This window comes from Schistocerca piceifrons, chromosome 3 (assembly GCF_021461385.2).
Source record: "Schistocerca piceifrons isolate TAMUIC-IGC-003096 chromosome 3, iqSchPice1.1, whole genome shotgun sequence".
In the NCBI taxonomy this organism is placed as follows: Eukaryota; Metazoa; Arthropoda; class Insecta; order Orthoptera; family Acrididae; genus Schistocerca; species Schistocerca piceifrons.
Window position 1 is genome coordinate 338,274,486 of NC_060140.1, and position 12,193 is coordinate 338,286,678.

The following is a 12,193-nucleotide window of genomic DNA, read 5'->3' on the forward strand; positions in this document are numbered from 1 at the left end:
CTGTTTCCCAAGGAGCGGCTCCAACCGCAACCGCAGCGGACAGTAGGCAACGGTGTGGTGAGAGGCGAGGCGGAATTGGCTTTAACTCTAATCTGCTTACATATTTTGCTGCAAGCAGAAGCCGATGACACGGTAATATTAATGTGGTTCTCAACAGGACGAAGAATAAGGACATCAACAATATTGTTGTGGCACACGATGGTGAAGGTCGTTATAAAATTTGATTAACAGGAAGCTTCTAAATGACGATACAAAATTCAGACGTTGCCTCATGTTTAGCAACTTGCTGAAAGTGATATATAGAAATAAAAGTTCAACTGGTACAAGAAACCCATCAGCACAGCTGAAAAACTCCTGGCTAAAATTACTTAAAATAAAATTTTTCTTTTAGTCTCAGGCTGTGGTGCTTTAGCAACTCTATATTTTTACACATCATACAACGTTAAATAATTCCTCATTTCTTATTAGGAGCGAATGTTTCCAGCTGATAATTGAGCGCTTTCGTGTTACAATCTGTTATATCTCTCCTTTAAGGTAAGGACAGTGAAACATTTTGAAGATAGCTATTTCTTGACACCCCCTCTCCTTGTACATTTTTTAGGTAATAACTTCTGCATGGTACTGAATCACTGAGATGAAAGTCCTTATTTCCTCTCTACATCAATAGCTTTACAGCAGCAAAGAGAGAAAGAATTTAATACCAACAGTATTCAATAAAATGCCAAGTCGTTTTTAAAAACTTACAAAATGTATTAAAAACGAAAACAACACTTTAATTTATATTAAAACTAGAAACATCATGCCCTTAAAATCACCAGTCTCAAATAATATCAGTCTGTTCTAACATATTCTTAAACTTCAAATCTTCGATTTCGATTTATATATCCATGACTTAATTACTTATCTTTTTCTGTTATGGGTGAACTGAAATAGAGGGCTGGGAGTCCTCATAGCCATACTCATCCTCGGTAAAAATAAATGTACATCCTCTTGTTTCACAGTTGTCTCTAGGTATTTAATTTTGAATGCTGCGGATGTCTTTTCCCTTCCAAAAAATGGTTCTAATGGCTCTAAGCACTAAGGGACTTAACATCTGAGGTCATTAATCCCCTAGACTTAGAACTACTTAAACCTAACTAACCTACGGACATCACACACATCCACGCCCGAGGCAGGATTCGAACCTACGACCGTAGCAAGCGCGCGGTTCTGGACTGAAGCGCCTAGAACCGTTCCGCCACAGTGGCCGGCTTTTCTCCGTTTCAATCTGTCTTTTTTTTTTCTAGTAGTCACCCTCTTCCTCTTACGTAAATTTGTGCCGCTGGGTTCAACACCGTCCTTTATCCGCACAGAAGTTGTACTCTCATTTGAAACATTTGACGGAATATGCATCTCTCTCATCTCAGGCTCTTCCTGATTAAATGAAATGGATTCATCTTCTGTACCTGCGGGAAAATGCTGCTTTCTGAGCACAAAGCGGGAGAATATGCTCTTGTTTAAAAGACTCGAAAGTGGGATGCCAGCTGCCTCATTCTGGCTTCCTCAGTATCTTTAAAAATTTTACCAAAAGTTTTGGGTTTACTTTCATGAATTTACTGAAATTCATCATTCATTCGTTCATTTATTCATGGATATACCCGTCATCAATCAAATGGCTCTAAGCATTATGGGACTTAACATCTCAGGTCATCAGTCCCCTAGATCCTCGGCTGGGTTTTGGTGCATTGGTAACGGCGAAAATATAGTAAAAAGCCTCTTTTGGGGTTTTACGTGGAACCGCCGATGAACTAAAGGTGTCTCCACAAGTCCCGTCAAGCCAACCGTAGACCACATCAAATCCAAAAAGAACTTACCGATTTCCTCCATTTGCCTAATCAGTAGGATGTGTGTAATATTAGACTTTCATAATTTGACCCCGTACTGTAGGATAGTGAAACTAAGACGATCCATCTTTTGGGTATACAAATGGTCCATAACCCAAGGGCTATCCAAAACACTTGACCATACCTTTTTGTCACCAGTAAAACCTGAGGTATGAGCACCGAAAAATCCCGTATTTATGCGCAACGTTTTGGAACATACGATAAGCGTGGTATCGCATGCATACCGATTGTTCGCGTAACATACACAGTGATTGAAACAATACTGTCTGTTTTTTTTCCGGCTCAAAGAAATATTGCAGGCAGACCTGGAAAAAATATTTCTTGTTGCAGTTCGCTACATGTATCAATAATAAAGCACTCCGTCCTCAGGCCACGAGTGGCCTACCGGGACCATCCGACCGCCATGTCATCCTCATTGGGGATGCGGATAGGAGGGGTGTGGGGACAGCACACTGCTCTCCCGGTCGTTATGATGGTATTCTTGACCGAAGCCGTTACCATTCGGTCGAGTAGCTACTCCAGTGGCATCACGAGGCTGAGTGCACCCCGAAAAATGGCAACAGCGCATGGTGGCCTGGAAGGTCACGCATCCAAGTGTCGAACACCCCGGACAGCGCTTAACTTCGGTGATCTCACGGGAACCGGTGCAGCCACTACGGCAAGGCTGTTGCCATGTATAAATAATAGGCCAAATTTATTATCCTCAAAGGCAAAGAAGCGAAAACTATTGGCAGATGAAAGTAGTATGCTCAACATCAACAAATTTGCTTATTCACTTTCGTGCTGAACTATATTACGGAAAGCAAAATGATCATACAGAACCTATTTGTTTGATTTCGCTGAGACATTTTGTCCTTTTACAAGCTTCCCTTCTCTTCTGTTTATCCGATATGTGTTCTTTCTTTTTGCCCATATAATCTTGAAAATTTCACTTAAATTACATGAAATACAGGATTGTTAAAAAGTAGGTGAGAAACTAGGCGTTACCCGAGCATTTACTTACAGCTGTGTAGGAGATTTCATACGCATGGAATTCATTTTGATTTATAAAGCTTGTCATTCATAGCTGCTGATTGACAGCCACCAATAAAACTTATAAAGCGTCTTTGTATACAACATATCAAGTTGTGTGATTGAAACACGGACGAAAAGCTTGTTTGCTTCGCTAATACGGGAAAGAGCCATGTAGAGCTGGCTGTTCGAAAAGCATGTGACACTAACAGCCATACCCGCAATAGTTAGCATCTGGCCTTGTGCTTCGTATGTGGTCATCCCATAATGCAAATTCGTCGAGAATTGTACACGTTTAAACCGAAATGATAAATTGTTGGGAATAATCAGGATTTGGGTTATGAAAACTCGTTCGCCTGCGCCACTCATTGTCAAAATTTTCACTTGGACGATGTTACGTTGGAGAGAGGAAATATAAACCCTCTGTTAGTGAAGGTTTCTGAGGAGCGAGATAATGCATGATACTCTTGATCATGCCCGAGTGGTCATAGGCGTTTCAGTCCGGAACCGCGCGACCGCTACGGTCGCAGGTTTGAATCCTGCCTCGGGCATGGATGTGTGTGATGTCCTTAGTTAGGTTGAAATAGTTCTAAGTTCTAGTGGACTGATGACCTTAGGTGTTAAGTCCCATAGTGCTCAGAGCCATTTGAACCATACTCTTCATCATAGTTACATCGCTCCTCCCTTTTGGAAGGAGCTTCCAAAGAGTGAATTAAAACCTGATGTTCTAGAGCCACTGCAGGTGGTTTCCTGCGACCGCATAGTCCTCAGAATTTTAGCCGTTCTGGTGTATTCAGAAATACTCGACTGTTTTCTAGGCATTTTTTGTAAACAAAAGGAAAGCAAAATGTAATGAGTAGGGCCAAACTCAAAAAGTTACGTTTAAAATGTTCGTTTATTTTTCTAGCAAAGAATGTAAATAAAACCTACAAAAGAAACAAAGCAATACAGCTAAGTTTTTAGGACACAGAATGAAACCAGTAAAACCGGGTATCCTAGCCAAATAAATTCCGGGATAATTTGTGTTCGTAAAGATAAGATTTTTGGTCTCAATTCTGTCACTTTCGAAAATACATCTGAGTAAAGAAAAACGTAGAGTGCCATTGTTTGATTCCTCGGTGTATTACGAAATAAACAACGCCATCTGTTGATTCTGTGGTGTACTATGCCGTGATGGTTAAATATTAGTTCTACTAAGCTGACCAAACGACTTTAGATAAAACTTTAAATTTCGGCATGTTGTTTTTTCACTCTCAGATTTTGATGAAAAAACCATATACGTTGCCCCAAGCTACGTTTAGGTTACCTGTGAAAGTCGCGTGAAAATTCGTTTAGCAGTTTTGGAGATTAAGATGTTCAAACAGACAGACACAACCGTTTTAGATAAAACTTTTTTTACGTGAGCCAATTTTGATAAAATGAAGCCTATAAGTTGCCCCAAGCTATGCTTCGAATGGCTCTGAGCACTATTGGACTTAACATCTGCGGTCATCAGTCCCCTAGAACTTAGAACTACTTAAACCTAAGTAACCTAAGGACATCACATACATCCATGCCCGAGGCAGGATTCGAACCTGCGACCGTAGCGGTCGCGCGGTTTCTGACTGAAGCGCCTAGAACAGCTCGGCCACAGCTGCCGGCACCCCAAGCTATGCTCGAGTCACTTGTGAAACTCCCATGAAAACTCGTCTCGTAGCTCTGGAGATCAGCATGTTCAAAGAGACAAATGGCAGGAGACGACAGTTTTAGGTAAAACTTTAAATCATGATATCTTATTTTTCGTGATCTGATTTTGACATATACATTGCCCCAAGCTACGCTGAAGTTACCTGTGAAAACCTCATAAAAATTCATTTAATTGTTTTGAAGATTAATGTGTTCAAACTGACAAACACGACGGTTTTACAGTTTCTTATTAGTATACAGATAAAAGCATAATTCGTTAATTTTTTTCGGTTCTTGGCAACAGGAGAATCTTACCCATTTCTAGAATTTTCCTTCCAAATCTGTATAGGGTACGCCAGTACAATCGTGGAAGAAGTACTGTCCGCATTTGACTACAAATTTCTATTTATGAGTGAATTTCTTCCGTAGAAAATTTTCTGGAACAAGCAAGGGAATTTTATACCGAAAGGCAGTTTCGCAACTGTAGCGGTGCTGAAACGAAATGTCCTCGTGCATGTAAAGCTTTAAATCATACAGACACTGATGTTGAGAGACTAACTCGCAGAGTGGTACTCGCTGAGAATTTTCCATTGGAGTTTTCTTTGGATAGACGTCATGCGATATCACAACGTGTAAGCCACAATGTTACACGACTTCAGTCGCAGCACTGCTCATTGGTGCAGTACTGCGGCCCGCGGGTAGCACCGGCCGCACGTGGCAGTGGAAACTCTAACTGTGCATGCATAACCAGGCAACTCCTGTCGGTACAGGGTGTCCAGTCGCAGCCGCAGGCCGCTGTCGTACCGTGGACTACTCATCTTTAATAGATCAGGTTTGCACCATGCACCGGTAGCGATTGCTAGGGTAGCGGAGTTCGTGTGCCGTGCACATGTGGAAATTTTAGGATAAAGAAATCGCTCCACAGGCCCTACAAGATATATATTGGTTTCAGACACACAAGAATTGTATCCACTTTAATTAAAGAGAGCAGCATTCGGCATGGTTGATCAAAATAAGAAAATGGTCTTATAGTGTTAGTTAACTGCAGAAGCATCGTATGGAAAGGTCCCAGAAGTAGTCTCATTTATAAAGGGTAACAACGCTACAGAAATCTGGCTGAAACCAGATTTTAGTAGCAGTGAAATTCTAAATTACAATTGGAATGTACACGGACTGAGGTAAGAAATGGAGCACCCAGAAGACACGGTTGCATTTCAACGCAACTTTGTAGACGTATACACCATCGACGGGTAAGTAAATGATTTAGAATTGCAATTCTCTGTGACAGGTAGACCAGCCATTGGAGTGCTCCAGCATTGTTTAAAAAATTGTTCAGATGGCTCTAAGCACTGTGGTACTTAACATCTGAGGTAATCAGTCCCCTAGATTTAGAACTGCTTAATCCCAACTAACCCAAGGACATCACACACATCCATGCCTGAGGTAGGATTCGAACCTACGACCGTAGCAGCAGCGCGGTTCCGGACAGAAGGTCCCAGAACCAGTCGGCCACCGTGGCCGACATAGTATTGTTCATATTTAATGTTTTTCCAGGTCTGGTATAGCATATATAGAGTGTTGACAGCGTCGGATGTCGAGTGATCATTGTGAGATGCCATGTAGGCGTGTGAGACGGAATTATCAGCACTTGACAGAATCTGAAATGGGTATCATTGTGGGCTTCCACTTGGACGGCTAGTCGAATAGTGCAATATCCAGATTCTTGGTATATTCGACAGTGACAGAGGCATGGGAACGTCAGGACAGGCATACTCATCGGCAAGGTTTCGACCGATCACGTCAGATCACCACAAGGGATGGTCGCCATATTGTGCATCAAACACGCTGTAAACCCTTCACATCTGCGCCTGCTTTCCAGAACAAGTAACGCCCGCGTAACTGACCGGAGACTAGCAGTAGCCGGAATGGAGAATTACTGTCCCCGAGTAGGCTGTCAGTACCACGAAGCAAACAGCTGTGTTTTCAGTTCTGAGATTTCAACTTTCCAGTTATAGACTGGGAGGCTCAAGTGATTAACATGGTTTGTAGGGACAGACAAGCTGTGAATCTGTTCTAAATGTTTTACCAGAAAACTAGTTTGAGCAGCTAAGAACCGACTCGTGAAGGCAACATGTTAGATTTCCTGGTAAAACAACAGGACCGAAATTTTCGAGTCAGTTAGGGTAGACCTGGGAATCAGTGATCATAAGGTCATCTAAGTATCACTGAATATGGATGTATGTAGGAATGTCAAGAAAGGTAGAAAGATACAAACTCTACAATTTTGCTTCTACCGTTTTTTCTCGAGGTTTAAGACTTTATTGTGAAAAACTTACAAAAAATTTACGATTCAAAGTATTGGGCATCGTTGGCCATTGCTTTCTCCTAGCTTTAGGGCAGCATACGAATCGCACAGTGTATAAACTGGGCATCTTTTGAGGGGAACCATGAATCGACCCAATTTTGCACTTGTTCATATGACCGCACGCGCTTGTCACCTAGGTCATGTGTCATAGATCGAGAAAGGTGGCAGTCAGAGGAAGGGATATCTGGAGAATACAAAATGGGTAGAACTTCCCATTTCAACGTTTCCAAGTATGTTTGGACGGGATTTTTGACATGGGGTCGTGCACGGTCATGCTGCAAAATCACCTTTTCATGTCTACCGCCGTAGTGTGGCCGTCCGTCGTTCAGTGCTCGGGTCAAACACATCAGTTGCTTTCTATAACGATCTCCTGTGATTGTTCCCGTCGGTTGCAGTAGCAGCGAAAGCTTTCTCTCTTTCACAGCCATGCCGATCTTCAATGTCAAAATTACCATTCTTGAAGGATGGAAACCATTTTCTGCCAAGTTCTGTCACTAACAGGTGTCTCATCATCGGTCTTACCCAGCTTTTTATGAGCCTCACCCGCAGATTTCTTCATATCAAAGCAGAAAATTAAAACCTCCCGCAGATGACGCGAATTGGGCTCATAAGTTGACAAATTCAGTCGAGAATAGCTTTATGTGGAAATCAAAAATCGATTGATATTTTGATGGCGTTACGTTCTCAAATGCGTAAGCTTATTGTACAACACTTACGACGAATGACTTGCACCACCACTTTCCACTACAGCCATCTATTGCAAAACGGCAAAAGCAAAGTTGTAGACCTTATATTTCTGCTTAGCAAGGGCAACAAAAATAGATTTTAGGTTGGTTGTGCGGTGACCCAAGAAAATAACCCTCTTCTGAACAGAGACCGTTCAACATCAACGGACAAATTTCAAGACTATTGTAGGACGCGTCTTAGACGGGTATGTACTTAGTAAAGTTTTCAAGGATCGGGAAAAATACGCCGTGGCTCGACAGCCATGTTCCAAAGCTGATACTAAATCAAAGACAGCTTCACCGCAAATTTAAACGCAACCAAAGTCTCACAGACAAAAATTGAACGAAACCAAAATTAGTATGAGGTAAGCCATGCATGAAGCGGTGAACGAATTCGTAAGTAAAATTCTGTCTACCGACTTGTGGGAAAATCCCAACACGTTTTGGTCTAATGGAAAATACGTAAACCGATGGAAGACATCTCTTAAACCATTCTGTGGTCTTTATGGCACCTAAACGAAGTATGACTGAGAGAAAACCGAAACACTACAAGAATTTCCAAAACTACACTCATGCTCATAAATTAAGGATAATATTGATACATGGTGAAACAACGCTCTGGTGGGCGGTTTGCCGATATAAATCACCTCGGAGTATGACCATGCGGTGCATTTGACCTGCGGTCGTCGCATGGTGGCACTGGCAGCAGTCCACATACGCAGATATGTGTCGGTGCATGACGGAGTCTGGTGCAGTGAGTAAGTGTGCAGACGTTTTCAGACGTGATAATGGTGACTGTGTGTTGCAAATGACTCAAAGAACACGTATTGATGACGTTATGCGGGTTAGAATGCTATGGCGACTGGAGGCTGGTCAAACACAGCAGGTCGTAGCACGGGCCCTCCGTGTGCTACAAAATGTGATCTCAAGATTATGGCAACGATTCCAGCAGACAGGAAACGCGCCCAGGCGCTACACTACGGGACGTTCACAGTGCACAACACCACAAGAAGACCGATATCTCACCATCAGTGCCTACAGACGGACACGGAGTACTGCAGGTAGCCTTGCTCGGGACCTTACCGCAGCCACTGGAACAGTTGTCTCCAGACACACAGTCTACAGACGACTGAACAGACGTAGTTTATTCGCCCGGAGATCTGCAAGGTGCATTCCACTGACCCCTGATCACAGGACAGCCCGTAAAGCCTGGTGTCAAGAACACAGTACATGGTCATTGGAACAGTGGTCCCAGGTTATGTTCACGGACGAGTCCAGGTATAGTCTGAAGAGAGATTCTCGCCGGGTTCTCATCTGGCGTGAACCAGGAACCAGATACCAACCCCTTAATGTCCTTGAAAGGGACGTTTATGGAGGTCGTGATTTGATGGAGTGGAATGGAATTATGATTGGTGCACGTACACCGCTGCATGTCTTTGACAGAGGAACTGTAACAGGTTAGGTGTATCGGGACGTCATTTTGCACCAGTATGTCCAACTTTTCAGGGGTGCGGTGGGTCCCACCTTCCTTCTGATGGATGATAACGCACGGCCCCGCCGAGCTGACATCGTGGAGGAGTACCTTGAAACAGAAGCTATCAGGAGAATTGAGTGGCCTGCCTGTTATCCAGACCAAAATCCTGTCGGGCACGCCTGGGATGCTCTTCGTCGACGTATCGCTGCATGTCTTCAAACCCCTACGACACTTCAGGAGCTCCGACAGGCACTGGTGCAAGAATGGGAGGCTATACGCCAGCAGCTGCTCGACCACCTGATCCATAGTATGCCATCCCGTTGTGCGGCCTGTGTACGTGTGCATGGTGATCACATCCCATATTGATGTCGGAAACTGGTGTTCTGTAGCATATGTGTTTCGGGACGGTATTCTCAACTTATCACCAATACTGTGTCGAGTGTGTTCGCTATGTGCGTATGCTATTAGCGCCAGTTTTATGTAGTGTCACGTTGTGTCGCTCCACATTCTGCAGTTATCCTTAATTTAGGAGCATGAGTGTAGTTCTCTGAGGAAGCTCGTACTGCGATTCTTCCTTTAAACAGCTGCATGAACGTCAATATGTCAGACATCGAAATAAGTAAGAGGAAGGAAGATTAGTGTTTAATGTCTCGTCGACAACGAAATCATCAGAGACGCAGCACAGCTCTGACTGGGGAAGGAAATAGGCCGTACCCATTCAAAGGAATCATCTCAGAATATGCCTGGAACGCTTTAGGGAAATCACGGAAAACCTAAATCTGGATGGTCGGACGCGGATTTGAAAGAAGTCCTCGCGAATGCGAGCCAGTGTCCTACCCTACGCACCACCTCGTTCAGTTCGAAATAAATGACCACGTTTTAGAAAGCAAGTGAAATCGCTCAACAGTGGAAGTCCACTGTACCTGACGAAATAACAGTACGTTTCTACAGGGGAAGTCAAATAAAAACGAGACAAATGGAAAAATTAAAACTGTTTATTATTTTAAAATGAAGGGCCGTAACTATTAATACATTTATCTCACTATCAGATAAGACAGACAATGCGGTCATGGAAACATGTTTGCGGTTACATACGGAACAATGATTGTACCTAGGCGTGCACCCCATCGTCCAAAGCAAATTGACGGCCACGAATGTTTCCTTCAGCGCTCCAAAATATTGTAAATCGCATGGGGAGATGTCGGAAATGTATGGAGAATGCGTAACGGCTTCCCAGTGAAATTTCTGCATCGTAATCGAAACAACCCAGACAGCATGTGGGCGGGTCCCCACGGGCTTCTTTTCAGGAGTGCATTTGGTCTTGACTTTAGTATTATGGATGACAGTGTGTGACCCGAACAGCGCAGGTCGAGGAGCACTTGGAACGAAAAGGTATTCGGCGAAAGGATGGCCTATCCGTTCTCTCGACTTATACCCAATCGAGCACATGTGGGCTGGGTTAGGAGACGTACTGCAGAAAGTCCACATGCACCAAACCCCATCCAGCAGCTTTCAACCGCGCTGGTTGAGGGACAGAATGGCCTACCACAAAAACTCCTTATGAACCTTGTCGTCAGCATGATAGCACGTTGCAAAACTTGCACAAGAACCATTTCCCGCCTTTGGTATTGTCCACGGTCTCATCATAAATCGCGACGACCGCTTTGAATTTCTGTTCGTCTCAGTAAATATTTCTTACCGTTACTTTCTAAGTTTCATCGAGATATAGTAATTGTCGGTGACATATCATGAGAAAGTAATTTTGATCTTTACGTTCTGGCACTACTATACTAGTGGTACAACCCGATTCTCTCTTAAATGTGTTAGGCTGTCCCCTTGAACAGGTGAGTCTAGGTTTCGCAGTTCTTCCTCCTACTATCTCACCTAATTTGTGAATTACTGAAAGTGGTGCCACCTTCAAATGTCGATTCCCTGTTCTTTAAGCATCACCATATGTTTGGTCGCTTTAGAGGTTTCTGCACTTCGTTTTATAATTTTGAATATTATTATTTGCTGAGCTACACGTCCCACTGAACGTACCTACTTGCCGGCAGGGGTGGCCGAGCGGTTCTAGGCGCTAAAGTCTGGAACCGCGCGATCGCTACGGTCACAGGTTCGAATCCTGCCTCGGGCATGGTTGTATGTGATGTCCTTAGGTTAGTTAGGTTTAAGTAGTTCTAAGTTCTAGGGGGCTGATGACCTCAGAAGTTAAGTTTCATAGTGCTCAGAGCCATTTGAACGTACCTACTTACGAATCACTTAATCACTATTATACATTTTCCAGCATACCGAATCAGAACGACAGTGTGACGTCTTATGATATTTATATCCATCCATGCAAAAATTGAATCTACTAGAACTCCGCGTGCAGCAACCGCTTCGCTTCTATTTATTCTTATAAACTCCTACACAGTTTGTAACACGCCTGTGGTATGTATTTCTACTAAAAAGGAAGTTGTTGCCTGGATCCTGCTTCAGATCCAGTTTTTTATGATGACAGTTAGCTCACAATGAAGACATCATGTCATGAAGTCTTTACTGCTTATTTAGGCTTTCACAGTTTCTAGATACTATTTATCACGTAAGGTAGCTGTAGAGCCACTCTGACTAATGCAGTATGCCGAGTGGATAGATAACATTGTGCATCGCGAGGGTACTTATTAGATCCACTGTCATGTTCGGCCAAGCCCGAACTTCATGCTGAATTGTTCCTCTTCTTAATAGCCCCAGCACTGGACTAACGATAGGAAAAGACCAGAAATTTTCACAGGCTTATTACGAACTATTAACCAGGTATTGAATTCTGTCTGATGGAGTTGCCTGACCGAGTGCTGATGGACAGTAAAAGATATGCATGCAAGAGCCGTAACGGTCGACGAGATGCCTTCGAAGTTGTTAACCTCATGAAAGCATTTTGAGACGATGAGCGTTTGCTGTCAATAAGTTGTAAAACAAAAAATAAATGTTAACATCTTCGGAAAAGCCACACCATCATACTGTTATTGAAAGAAGTAGTTGACGGATTTGAGAACTGCCTCATGATCCAATGCTTCGTACTATTAAGTCTTGA